This window comes from Macaca mulatta, chromosome 9 (assembly GCF_049350105.2).
Source record: "Macaca mulatta isolate MMU2019108-1 chromosome 9, T2T-MMU8v2.0, whole genome shotgun sequence".
In the NCBI taxonomy this organism is placed as follows: Eukaryota; Metazoa; Chordata; class Mammalia; order Primates; family Cercopithecidae; genus Macaca; species Macaca mulatta.
The window spans coordinates 2,690,631-2,705,532 of NC_133414.1; the positions used below are offsets into that span (position 1 = coordinate 2,690,631).

General features: G+C 40.8%; 1 long non-coding RNA gene across 1 annotated transcript; it reads right to left on the reverse strand.

Moving 5' to 3' along the window:
• Window positions 1-602: 602 nt before the first annotated feature.
• On the reverse strand, window positions 603-12,004 carry LOC144330987 (uncharacterized). Its single transcript, XR_013397775.1, has 4 exons — window positions 11,873-12,004; window positions 7,483-9,390; window positions 5,017-5,306; window positions 603-2,105 (listed from the first exon to the last, which is right to left on the reverse strand). It is a non-coding gene; the product is annotated as an uncharacterized LOC144330987 (long non-coding RNA).
• Between the last annotated feature and the right edge of the window lie 2,898 nt (window positions 12,005-14,902).

The window sequence follows — 14,902 nt, forward strand, 5'->3', positions numbered from 1 at the left end:
GGCAATAATTTGTAAACTTATTTCATATTTTATATTGTAATATCTTTCTATTTTGCTTATTTTTTGCCTGACATATTGTATTTCTTTGTATTATTGTTTTCTTCCAGTTATTTAACAAGTGTAATATCTCAACCTTTAAATATCATGGATATATGTTAACATTTGTATTGCTGTAATTTTCAATATAAGAAATAAAATTAGTTATTTTCTATAAAATATTAAGAGACTTTCATATTAATACTTCCTGATATCTACTGCCTGCGGATATGTGATTTCCCTTCATTGCTTTAATATGAAATTGATAGTGATATTATGCTTGTAAATTTAAAAAATTTTAAAAACATGTATATGGTCATATTGAGTTGGTTTGAAGAGTAAATGAGTTGATCTTCATCAAATGCTTTCAACCACAATTTGATCACAGCAGATCCACAAATGAGGTAGACAAGAATTATTTATTTATTTATTTATTTATTTTGAGACAGAGTCTCACTCTGTCTCCCAGGCTGGAGTGCAGTGGCATGATCTAGGCTCACTGCAACCTCCGCCTCCCAGGTTCATGCCATTCTCCTGCCTCAGCCTCCCAAGTAGCTCGGACTACAGGTGCCCGCCACCACGCCCAGCTAATTTTTTGTATTTTTAGTAGAGATGGGGTTTCACCGTGTTAGCCAGGATGGTCTTGAGCTTCTGATCTTGTGATCCGCCCACCTCAGCTTCCCAAAGTGCTGGGATGACAGGCGTGACCAACTGAGCCCAGCCAAGAAGAATTATTATTAAACTTGCATAGAAATTGTTCACAGTGTTCACCACCGATAATTTAGTATAATAATGCCACTGAAAAATCAACCAATCAACTCAGAAATAAACATTAAGAACAACAATAGTCTTCCAATTTATACCTCGTGTAGCTAGAGTATAACTTGAGATTCAATGGTCAGAGTGAGTCTAGGCTTAGCACACATATTAAGCCCTAGAATATCTGAATTAATGTTATTTTTACTGGACTGCTTTTGTTTTATATATACATAATACTTACATATTTATGAGGTACATGTGATATTCTGTTACATGCGTAGAATATGTAATGATCAAGTCAGGGTATTTCGGGTTTGATGTTATGTTATTTTAATTCAGGCTATGAGCTATGTCGTTGCTCATATGTAGTTGCTTATATAATTTAGGGGTCAAACTATTTTCCTTGTAATCCTGCAGATCCTATTCTGTATCTTGTCGTGCAATAATGTAGAAAATCTTTAAGCCAAACTGCGCCCCCACCCCGTCCAATTTTAGAGATATGATAATTATCTCAAAGTCTTTAATTAGTAGAGGGAAAAAAAAGGTGTCTCTTTTGGTTTGGTGATACAGGCTTTTATTGGAGAGAGTAAGATTTCATAACATGGACTGAATATATTGTAGTCTGTCACTTAATTAGGGAATGAGATTTGTATCATGTGAACTGCTATTAGTAAAACTGCAGTTTAAATCAGTAATTAATACTCCCATCTGGAACTAGCCCCAATTAGCATGGAACAAAAGCTGCGGCACGCTGGACAGCTGCTAGGTTTGAGTGGATTTGTGCTGTGTCCTAATAAAGGGTGCAACATTTTTAAAGAAAATATTAAAAAGCACCGTTTTGGTGATCTGGTAGTGAGGAGAATAGAGGAGGTGCAATGTGAGCTAAGCCTTGCTGTGTGGAAAGACGGGGCTTCTGCAGTAATGCCAAGGTTATTAGCTCCAAATTATTTTTAGTAGAAATTCTTGCAGTGCAAAATAACTTTGTGAATCTTAAATTTGCTAGATTAACCCCAATTTTACCAATGAAACCATCACTTTTACAGAATTATTTTTTTGTTGAAAACTTCTTTATAAAACATAATCTTCATAATTTAACCGAGAGTTTGTGTGTGTGCCCACATATTCTTCTTCCTGGTTTATTTTGCCTTGGGGAGAGGTCAACTTTCCTATGAATGCAGGCTCCACAATTCAGAAGGAGGTCTGTTTTTTAGCGTCTTTTGCTTTACAGAGTCAGGTTGTTTTCCAGTTCAAGAAAGTTTTCTTTCTTGTTTATGTATGTTTTATTTCTAAAATTCCTTCTTTGCTTCATTCTAGTAAAAGAAAAAAGTTACGACTGTCATTATTCACATCTCACTGATATGAGCTTCTGCAGTAAGGATTAATCTCCCTTCAGTTTCTATTGTCGTTTTGATTTATGCTATATCGGTTTTTTCCTCATTCTTTTCTTAACACAATCAGCTCTCTTTTCATCTCTGCCTGTTTCTTGGAGCTAACTTATCCTTTCCTATTTAAAAAAGCCCACAGTACCTTTCTTATTTCTGAGAGTGTGAAGGAATGTGGTCAAAATGTTCTCAGGTTAAACATGGAGCAACAGATTGGTGTGTTTCATGACGCTGTTTTTGGTGTATTATCTCTTAATATTTTATACTTAATAGTTTTGGAATTCTCTTTATTGTAGCTGTATTCTCTCATTCTTGAATTGAGAAAAGTTTAAAAGTATTGGTGTTTGTTTCAAAATGATCCTGGTGAATTCTTATTTCTCATATTTCCTTAGATGCTGTTAAAACTTTCTTAGATTTTATGCTTTATTCTGTATGTACACATTTCACAAAGGCTATGGTTTGAAAAGAAGTATGGGCTTAGTTTCTTTCTGCAGAATTTTTTTTCTCTCTCTCTGTCTATATATTAATATATATATGTATGTGGTATATGTATGTGTCTTAATAAATATATATATTCTTTATTGAGAATATTAATAAAAGGAGAACGTATTCACAGAAATGCTGGCTGTGCACTTCCAAATTTTGGTGACAAACATTAATCCACACATCCAAGAAGCTTGCTGGTCTCCAAGTAGGATAAGCACAAAGATAACCCACTCAGAGGCAGATCTTGGAACGTGTTCAGACCTCAGGAGAGCCCTGCTCAGCCCCTTCCCACGTTCTCCCTGCGAGGTAGCTGGCCTGAAGGTGACATTGCTGCTCTCAGAGTTCCCTGTGCCCTCCTCATTGCTCGCACCACCATCTCCATTGTGATGGGGAATGCTGCCCGGCCTGAACATTCCAACTGTCTGTTCTAACTACAGTCAGCTCTCCCGGAGAGTTCTGGAGCCTGGCTGCTTACTATCTGCCTCTCCCTGGGCAAAATCTGAGCCACTGACTTGGATCTGGCGTGGGGTGAAGACAAGGCGCACGGTCTCTCAGGGGTGCCCTGCCTCACAAGCTGGGTGCCTGGTGTCAAAGCCACTTCTGGTCTTCTGGGCTTGCTGCTCTCAGTGTGAAACCCATCAGCAAGCTGGGTCAGGGGCCACCTGCCTAGGACGCTCAGCCCTCAGAGCCTGGGAGGAGCTTCTGCCCTACAAGGCCGGGCTGGGTGAGGGAAAGAGCTGCATCCTGCAATGGAAGTCACCTGAGACTCAGCTCAGGGGCACCCAGCCAGGGAGAGTAAGGAAGCTGGCGCCCTGCTCCTCCCAGAAAATCACCAGGACCTGGAAGGCCATGAGGAGAGGGGGCCTCCTCCTGACCCTGCGGCCGCCAGGAGTGGAGACCTGTCCTGCTGAGCCGGGCTGGGAGGGCCACGCGCCCTTCTTAGCTAGACTTTCTTGAGGAGACACTTTTCAGTTGCTATCTGCCTGTAGGATGTTTCCAAAGACTTTCAAGCACTTTTAAAAAATATCTTTTACCAGTCATGGTTTGTTTCTCTGGGAAGTAGGTTCACCGTCCTCAAACTACTATTCCTAACGTGACCTCTCTTGATTGTTAGGAAGAGCAGAGGGCTGTGCATTTTTATTACAATTTTCAGAGAAGTTCCCAGATACTATTTTTTAAAATCAACCCTCCTTTTAAGTCTTGGAAACTTTCTAGATACAGAAGATACTAGAGAAACTTGGAATGTAAAGAATCACATGGTTACGGCTCTGTGGGCAGGGGGTCGTTTCTTTATTTTCATTATTGTTTTTTGTTTGTTTGTTTGCTTGTTTTTGAGACGGAGTCTCGCTCTGTCGCCCAGGCTGGAGTGCAGTGACCAGATCTCAGCTCACTGCAAGCTCTGCCTCCCGGGTTCACGCCATTCTCCTGCCTCAGCCTCCCGAGTAGCTGGGACTACAGGCGCCCGTCACCTCGCCCGGCTAGTTTTTTGTATTTTTAGTAGAGACGGGGTTTCACTGTTTTAGCCAGGATGGTCTTGATCTCCTGACCTCGTGATCTGCCCGCCTCGGCCTCCCAAAGTGCTGGGATTACAGGTGTGAGCCACCGTGCCCAGCCAACGGTGACTGTTTTCATCATTGTTACACAACCATGATTGTTCAGTCAGCTGTGATTGGCAAGACCAATGCATCATTTTTTTCTCCGTCCTACTTTCTCTTTCCCAAATGTTTTTTGTTGTTTTCTTATTTTTAGTTTTATCCTTGTTACCTCTTTAATCATCAATGCTATTTTATAATCAACTTCTTAATTTTCCTCTCTATGCTTCGCGTTAGACTTAATCACATTACTGCTTTTGTTGACCCAAAATGGCAGCATTAGGCAAGTTCCAACCATTCAATGTATCTGTATGATGATTCTACACATGAACATTGAATAAGCAATATTAACAGTATTATGGTTATCTGAATATTATTTGTCACGTATGTAACAAATTCTTGTGGCACTAAATTGAAAGAAAATTTATTGTCAAAGTTAAAAATATTTGTATTCATTACATTCTCTTATTTGATCCAATTGTCCATGCTTAATCTCTCACTTTTGTGCCATGTCTTTATTTCATAGATATGGCTTTTGAGTATTGTTGGCACACACTCGAGAATATTCCCTTCCCCTCCCCCTAAACCTCACGTCTTCATCCTGATTAGATTCGGTTTTGATTCTTCCAAAGACCACCCTGAATTTATTTTTTCTTGAAAGATGGTTAGAAGACACTTTTTCTTAATCCTTTTATGTCTGAAACTGTGTTTATTATTGAGTGATAATTTGGTTTGATATGGGATTCTATCTTAAAAATTACCTTCTTTTGAAAATGAGATGACACTCCATTGCCTTTAAGAATGAACGTGGCCAAGGCTGGTCTACTTCTGAGGCTTTCGAAGGGAACCCGCCCTTTGATTCTTCCTGGGCAGCTCTTGGAAACGCCCCTCTATCATGCATTCCATGGTAGCTCATCCATTCTGATTGTGTTGCTCCGTGCACCCTTCTGCGTGAAAAGTCATCCTTCTTCAGCTTGTAACAATGTGCCTTTTATTTGAAATAAAAGTTTATGCTCCGTGGCATGGTCTCCATTCTCTCTTTCCGCCCCTCCTGTAAAGTGTACATTACCAGTCTTGAGTCATTGGTTTTGCTTGAATGAATCGTCTTGCTCACCTGTTTTCTAGATTTTTTGTTGTATTCTAATTCTCTGAGTGTTTTTAGACTTGTACTATAGATATCCTATTGGTTTTTTTACCTTGTAATAATTATATTTCAAATGACTTCCTTTGTTTTGTTTTTTTGAGATAGAGTCTTTCTCTGTTGCCCAGGCTGGAGGGCAGTGGTGTGATCTTGGTTCACTGCAACCTCCGCCTCCCAGGTTCAAGTGATTCTCCTGCCTCAGCCTCTTGATTAGCTGGGACTACAAGTGTGTGCCACCACACCTGGCTAATTTATGATTTTACTTCAAATGGCAAGACTAATTTTTAAAATATCTGCATGGTTCCTTTATTAGAATAGCCTATTCTTATGTTGTAATTGGCTTCCTTCAAGTTTTCTATATGGTGTTCAATGAAAATTAAATGTGCTAATTTTGTATATTTTGTGCTCTTTGGTTCTCCACTGTCTGTACTGATGGCTGGCAGCTTCTGTTGTGATTGTTCCTATTCATGGCTTTCTTTCATAGTGCCTCACATGTATGTTCATTGATGTGTGTTTGTACCTCAAAATGAAATTATTTTTGGTTAACATAAAATGGTGATATGTTTATTTTCCTTTTCTACCCACAGTCTGGTAAATCAGACGTTTATAATCTATAGGGCGGCGTTGGGGAAGCGCTTTGCAGATGGGCTGGGAAGTGAACAGCCAAGCTTCAGTTCAACGTGGCTGCACAGGGGGCTGGCGAATTGGCCGAGACCTCCTCAGGTGCCACACTCAGCTGCATTCCCCACTGGGAACGTCGCCCAGCACAGCAGATCAACTGGCAGATTTGGGATATCATTTGTCTTTGTGCAGGAACTTGGGCTTGAATGTGAGGAAATAAATTGCACGAGGACCTTACAGGTCATCTGCAAATAGCCACTAATTAATTAATGAAGTAACCACCTTGACTCCATACCCACACCTGCCCTCTCCAAAGGCCAAACAATAAATTGGTAGCTTTCCCAGGAATAACTCCCTCTCACTTGATTTGTGTTTGAGATGAGTCCTTTCTTCTCTGATGTATCTATTAGACAAACCCTATTTTGTATCTTATACAAATTTGCCAAAATAGCTCGTCTACCGGTGCCCGTATTCCTACTCTTAGAACCACAATCATTGCATCCCTTTGGTGCACTTTTTGTTTATGGCAGTCCATTTTGGGAAACAACAGAATTAAACACATATGGTAAATTGTTGTTTTTGAACTGTTGTGTATTTACTGCTTAAGGCCAGTAGGGACTGTGAAAAAAGAAAGAAAGAAAAAAAAAACTTATCGTGGCAACAATGATCTTATCCTGTATTCTTAACTTAGGTTTCCTGTATCAGGTATCCTATATTCTGAATCTTAATGAATGTTTTCTGTTTATGTTGCCCTTGCTCACGTTTCAAAGCTAAGCCTAACCTTGGTCAATGTGTCCGTCACCTAATGTCTTCCCTTTATTTCACTGACAAAGGACAACTTAGCAAGACTTACGTCCTTAAGCAAATTTCCATTCATAGACACTGAATTGTCACACAGAAAGAACCCATCAAGGAAGATATATGTAGCTGTGCATAAAATGTGATTTTAAAACAATGTATGATTTGTGTTTGTTTGTTTGTTTGTTTTGTTTTGCAGAGACAGGGTCCTGCTATGTTGCCCAGGCTGGTCTCAACCTCTTGGCCTTAAGCAATCCTTCCTGGCTGACCTCTCAAAGTGCTGGGATTTTAGGTACTAGGCATAGGCCACTGTACCTAGCCTTGGGTGTCTTTAATTTCAGAGGGTTAGAATTATTCAAATCATAATGACCATACACACCACAGAGATATCCAAACTTTCACCGTTCCTAACCTCTTATCTTCACAGCCTCTCTGGCAATACGCTGAGATAGATAGAAACTGTACCTCTTTCTGTTATATAAAAGTGGGCTACACCAGCTCTGGGAGTTACATTCCTGCAACTGAGCAGAATCGCCCATCCGGCTCCATCCTGCCACCTGGGGACATTGCAACCTGAGTGTGATATTGTAAACTAACAGCTCTGCACTGGGGCAGTCGTGTCAGTAGCGTGAATTTTATTTAAATTCACAAGACGTAAATATCATACCACGTTTAGAATGGAGCTTTTCGGAGGTCTATTCTTCTGTCTTATTTCATAAATTCCCAAAGACAGTGAAAGACAATGCAGATGGGCTTAATTATTATCTTCTTCTGCCTGAGCATGCTGTGAGAAAAGATTAAGGGGAGGGAGAGAAGGAAGAGATAAAATATCCATGACACAAATTAGTATTTAGCATACATTTTGAAATCATGCTGTTTCTGCCAGCTTCATGCGTCTCGCCTTCATGCTTCTCAACATAGAGCAGACCACGTCTCCTAGTTTCTAGCTCGATTATATTACTCCCTATGTTTAAAGCATGTTTTCTCCTAGGTTTCTGATCTATCCAAATGTCTTGCACTATATAATTCTGCAGAGAAATAATGAAAGTTGATCAGGCTACAACATAGAGAATCCTGCTTTAAAGGAGGGCAAACAGACCCTCGGTACCATTCTTGCCATTGTTCTTGAAGCTTGAGAAATTCTAGGTTGTGTGCTTAGCAGTTTAATGGGAACTGTGATATTATCGAACTGCCACATTAAATAAAAATAGGTTCATACAGTATGCACTGTGAGTTGCCAGGTTTAGCGTCTATTTCAATACTCATAGAAATAACTTGAAGGCACTTTGCTTTGTGCTAAAATTTAAGAAATACCCCATGTAATGCAAGCCAAAGATGAAATAGATTCATTTCAGCAGCAGCAAGCATATCTGAATGGAACCATCCTCTCGTTAGGAAGTGACTTCCAGGCGGCAGCTGAGGTGCAGTATGATGAGGGGCAGTGGCAAAGCCCATCCCTGCACCAGCCCCCACCCTGCACCCCCAATTCCTGCCGCTGGACTTCTTCCTTGAAACTGCCTGAGGGGAACGTTTTCCTCTGCGCCCTGACGAAATTGTGTCCGATACTGTGCATCTCCCTGGTGGGTCCAGGACTCAGGACTCTGAATGGGCTGACAAGTGCACCGGGCCTCGGGCCTTGAAGGCAACCCCAGGAGTTCGAGTTTAGAACTTGGGAAGCCAGAACAGCTAAGGGCTACTTTGGAGGAGACTTGCGTGTCTGTGACCCAGCTTGAAGACACGGTGATCAGTGAAAACGTTCTTAGCTCATAACAATCCCTGCTTCCGTCTTTGCCAAGGATGTTCAAATGGAGAAGACGAATCATTGGCAAATTGTGAAGAAGAAGAAGAAATGAATGCTCCGTTTGCACCGTCTTCACTGCTTCCGTGCTCCACCAAATATCCCCCCAAACCCTCCACCCAGGGCTCGTTGTACTAATGAGAGAGAACACAGTCTACAGAAAACATTATGCAGGGAAAACCCTCAGCATCCAGTATGACGGACAGACTTCTAGGATGTCCAGCTTCATGTGCCAGGCCCCGGGGCACCCCAGCAATGACATAGGGCTGCCACCTTCCCAGGCGCCCGGAGTTATGGAGACGGTGTTGTCAGGAGCGGTGAGAAGCATAACAGTCTCCGCTGTCCTCATTGTCCCGGAATGAAAACGACAACTGCAACAGTTTGAGCAGCAGGAACACCCTGATGTTCCCGGGACTTGGCTTGCTCTGCAGCCTGGGCCATGGTCCTCCGCACCGCAGCCACTGGGTAGCCAGCCCCGCAGGTGCCCCCGCCGTATTTCCTAGAGAGGGTTGACTTCAGCCACTTGCCATTTCAAGGAGAAAATGGTGACCATAGTGGCCGTCTATTTCATCAAAAGAGCAGGCCTGCAAGTTCGTTTATTACTCATCCAACCCAAAGAAGAATCCTCTCTTCCTGGTTATGATCACAGGCCAACCTCTGCCCAAGCGCCCCGTAAGTGAGGGACACACAGAGTTGAATGGACCCACACCTGCTCTGTCTCTGTTGTGAGTCCCGGCACGCAGGGAAGAGCCAGTGGATGTTTAAGTCAATGAAGATCTAGAGAGAGAGAGAGATCAAATGATTTTGTCTCTTCCACTGACATTAGCCATAAAGAAGAAACTTGAATGCATATTTTCCATTGCATAAAAAGGATTGGTACAGTTAAAACTATAAGAAGCTACTTTGAAAAAAATGGAGAACTTTGAAACATGAATAACTGGAAACAAAGACGACAGTAACTATATCAAGTCTCTGAATATTGTGACTCACACAGGACCCTAGTGAGACTTTGTGCGGTGACTCAGGAGGTTGTGCTGGGAAACTAGTCTATGACATAGAGAAAATTTTTGAATAAAATGCATATCATGAGAGAAAACCTACAAGCCGTGAAAGAAAATAGAACCAGCACTTGTCCACTCTCCATAGGAAGTCCAGATGAGAAAGGAATAATAAAGACGGAGTGATCAAAGACGTCACAAAAGAACATTCTCCTGAAATAAAAATACACTCAGCTTTCCATCTCTAAAGGGATCACTGAGTCTAGGGGAGATTCAAAAAGTAAAACGATACACATATGCTAGTAAAGCTCTTAATTGAAAAAATGAAGAATTAAACAAGTTTCCAAATAGAGAAAATGAATTGTCTGTCAGGAAATGACCACATTAGCCTCAGACACACTAACTTTGGTAACACCGACATTGACCCCACAGTCTTGTGAAGGTTGAATCAGTGTAAAGATTTTAGTTCAATGATTTGTAAACAGAAGGTCCTATATACAGTTTGCATTTATTATTATTGAAAATAGTTATTGCTACTGGGGAGTAAACTCATTTTTGTACCACTGTGAGATTGCAGAATTGTACTCTTAGAATTTTAGCATAGTTTAAAGTGTTCTTCATAGTTTCAAAGGACAAAGGACATTTTCAGACAAGTGTGGAATAAGACACACTTTCAGAACAGTAGACACTTGTGAAATAAGCATCTGAAATCTGTCAAATTAAAATCTGAATCGAGACTATAAGTGGAAGAGTAGGACTAAAGGGACAGGATAAAGAATGTCCATGCGAGTGATAAGAGCATCTTCCTGTGCCAAATTTAGAAAAGATTGAAAGTAATAATTTAAATCTAAAGAAATTATTAAGAATGTAGTCTTAAATTTTGTAATAAGTATTGTATTACAAATTAGCAATGACTTAGAGCTAAAAGTCTGCATACGTTTAATACAGTGGTATAGGAGAGTAAAAGCTAACATTTTGTTAAAAGTCTCATGATGGGATAGGATGCTGGTCTGAATTATTACATATTTTGTGAATCATATTTAATTATGTTTTTCTCACAAATAAAAACAGCCAGTAGAAACATAGAAATAGTAGAAAACATTTATGGAGAAATTTTAAAACTCAGAGCAAGGGAAAGAATGATGAAAACACAAAAGAAATAATTAAAAGAAAAATATGACTGGACACGGTGGCTCATGCCTGTAATCACAGCACTTTGGGAGGCCCAGGCACGTGAATCATGAGTTCAGGAATTCAAGACCAGCCTAGCCAACATGGTTAAATCCCATCACTACTAAAAATAGGAAAAGTAACTGGGCATGGTGGCAGATGCCTGTAATCCCAGCTACTTGGGAGGCTGAGGCAGGAGAATCACTTGAACCCGGGAGGGGGAGGTTACAATTAGGCGAGATCATGCCACTGCACTCCAGCCTGGGCGATACAGCAAGACTCTGCCTAAAAATAAAAATAAAAAAAGAAAGGAAGGAAGGAAGGAAGAAAGAAAGAAAGAAAGAAGAAGGAAGAAAGGAAGGAAGGAAGGAAGGAAGAAAGAAAGAAAGAAAGAAAGAAAGAAAGAAAGAAAGAAAGAAAGAAAGAAAGAAAACACATCACGAACAAGACCTAATCTAAAAAAGATACAAGTGAAAAATTTGAAAAAAAAGGAAGATATATCATGTAAGAAAGTATATTACATAAGGATGTGATTATTTCATAATGTGTGTCTCAAAGGCAAAAATGTAAAATTTATAAATATGCTTTTATATCACTAGTTTTGGATACAAAATAAAATCGATTTTATTTCCATGTTATTGAGGTCTAATTGAAGCTGTTATACTATACATGTTAAACTGTACAATTTAATCAGCATCAGCTATTTCTATAAAATCAACAACACAATTGAGATTACAGAGTCTATTATTTATTTATTTATTTAGCACAGACAGGGTCTTGCTATGTTGCCCAGGCTGGTCTAAAACTCCTGGCATCAAGCAGTCCTCCTGCCTTGGCCTCCCAAAGCACTGGGATTACGAGCATGAGCCACCATGCCCATCCTATTTTATTTTAACAAGTATACTATTTACACATGTAACTTATTTACATATTTTAATATATAAATATGCTTAATACTTTAGCCATACATTTTCCCTGACAAGCTATATATTCTGTCTTCATGTTTCTTAAGTATCATGGGCTCATCAGTTTTCTAGGGCTGACATATGAGTCTACCATAAGCCTTCAACAACAGAAATGTGTGTCCTCACAGTTCTGGAGGCTGGACGTCCAGGGTCGAGGTTCGGGCAGAGTTGGTTCCTCCTGAGGCCTCTCTCCACGGCTTACAGATGGCCACCTTCCTTCTGTGTCTTCATGAGGTCTTTCTTCTGTGTGTGTCTGTGTCCTAATCTCATTTTATTGCAAGAACACAAGTCCTATTGGATTAGGGCCAACCCATATGACCTCATTTTAGCATAATTACGTTCTTTAAATAAAGAGCCTATCTCCAAATACAGGCCCATTATGAAGTACTGGGGGTTAGGATTTCAAGATGAATTTTGGTAGTTCACAGTTCAGTCCATAGTCAGAGTGACTCCCAGGTTCCCAAATTCATCTGGTGATCATCCATTTCCACCCGTTGTAAGTCAGCCTACCTCATTCATTAACAATCAACTACTGCTAGTACCTAATCACTCATTCGTTTTTACCATGCACTTACTGCTTCAAAAAACATACTGTTTCACCAAAGACTATTGAGTGTTTGTGGACAATCAAAACAGAACTTACAGGGGTTTGTAGTTAGAGGGAACGTCTGGAGTCCTGAACACCCTGACTGCAGAGTCAGAGCTGCTTTGTTGCAAAGGCAGGAGGGGGAGGAGGTGGGCACTGCTCACCTGGGACACTGTGGCATTTCTTGGTGATTGATTACCTGAAGTCAGAGTCCAAAGTCTCAAGCTCTTTGAAGCTCTCAAGTAAAACATGACCTTTAATATCAGCTGTTCCCAGCTCAAAGGGACAGAGTCACAAAGCCAACTCCTACACCCGTGACACAACATGGATGTTTATTGTTTATACTAGTGAGGGCTTGTGGCTCATGACTTTAGTAAAGGGATACAGAGGTTGGGTCTAAAGAACATAGATCTGACATAACAAAACCCTTTTATGTGTAGCACTGGCCTTTAGACTGGAGATGGGGATGTGAGAAAATTGTGCACCAATCATTGAAAATTGTTGAGGAAAAATACTGAGAAAATTGTCCCTGGAAGCCAAAAAATGTGAACCATGTGAGGTGACTGAGAAATGATCACAATTCTCTCATCTGCAAAGTAGCTGATGAACTTTCAGATGTGACCAAAGAGATCTCCAGCCAGAATATTGAAAGCACCAGCTACCTGATCTTGGCTGTTTATTAGAAGATTTCAAAAGTAAAAAAGATGAGTGAAATAAAACATTGCCCAGTTTGTACCAGAATTTAGAGGGGATACAGAGAGCCTGATCTTGTGGGATTGGAAAATAAAGCCGTTTCTGATCTTTCATCTCTTTCCAGCCAGCAAAAGACTCTCAAAATAATCTATAGCCTGGGGCAGAGACCAAATCAATGGTTTGGCAGCATGACCCTTCGTGAGGGGCTCTGTCAGGTTTGAGGCAGTACCTAATAGACACTTTCAGCTACACACAAAAAACTTCCAAGGGTTGTCCCCAGAAGCCTGACACAGCCAAAGGAGCACTGATAAGATTAGAAAGTCTGTCTAGAAATGAATTATGAGTTTGCCTTTTTTCAGGTGGATTGAAATGGAATCAAATACAAAGAAGTCTGCAGGATTTTCCCGGGAGTTGCACGGGTTCTAGGGACAACAGCATGGCCTGAAAGGCACTGAAATTACCCCAAACACAAAGAGAACTGCAGGCTTCCAGATTATCTTGGGGAAGGCGGCAGACTGAGAAATCTACTCAGCCACTGACATGGCTCCTTTCTTCAGAAACCCAGATGTCACATAAGGCGATGGAGAAGAAAGGGCATCTCAGAGTGTGAACCCAGGAGCCATGCAGACCAGTGGACCGAGGAATGGCTCTGGGGGTCAGTGAGGCCTTAATCAAAGTGCAGTGCTGTCTCCTGGAGGTGCCAGCATTCGCCCTGTGGATTTCAGAATTACTAAGGACCAGTGACTGCTCTGTGCTTCTGTTCTCCATCCTCGCAAGTGTTTCTTTCTGTGGAGGTCCTTCTTGTGGTCATTCTGTCTCACCATCGTACGTTCAAGGTGGCTACACCACAGACACCAGCCACTGCTAAGATCAGCTTGTTCTCCCCCAGAGAGGTGGCTGCTGGTGATGGGAGGATTCTGAACCTTCATCCTGATACGGTCATTAAATGGGACTTTTGAAGGTCTTGGAAGCATATGATTACAACACAGAAAGTGAATGGTTAAAGCCAGAGGTGGATGATGGTAGATCAATTGCATTGACAGCCATAATCGATGAACCCTCTCCAATGGGAGCAGCTCCTCCAGTCCCAAGGAGGATTCTATTTTCTCACTTGTGGATCAGGCTGGAACTTGCTTTGACAGCAGAATGGCTGAGCATCCCTGTGTCACTTCCACGCCTGGCCCCTGGAGGTCATTCTCTTCTGCTTTTGCTGTCCTGCAGGTTTCATTTGCCCTCATGTGGGCCTTGCCCCTGCTGATAACCCTTCCTTCTGGTTAGTCGGCTGCAGGAGGAGAGACCACAGGGAGCCCAGCTGGATCAGCTCAGAGCAGGTCATCCTAGAACCCTCGTGCAGATGACAGGTGGCTGGACAAGGGTGTATGCCTGAGCCTGGCCTGGGGAACGCAGCAAGATAGCTGATGCAGAGACCTAAATATTCCTAGAACAAAAAGTGAAAATAATTTGAATCCTGTGTTAGGTTAATTCATAACAGGAAAATTGCAAGTGCATTATAATTTTTCTATTTTGAAACACAGGGATTTACAAGTGATTTCATAAGCCATTGTGTGTGTGTGTGTGTGTGTGTGTGTAGCACGATGACTAAATAAAATTAATTTTTATGTATTTGTAAATTTTAGTTAGTGAATTAAACCTTTTTTAAAATGTACCTGTACAATTTGTATGTATAAAATACATACAAATAAAAGGAGAGAAATATAAAACAAAATTTATATACAAATTATAATTTGAGCAAGCTGTGTAAAGATTATGAAATATGAAGATTTTGTTCATAATTATGAAATTAATGATTTCATACTATCTTTGGAATAATTTAAGAATATGTAAAAAATCACTCCATTACGGAATTTTGTATATTT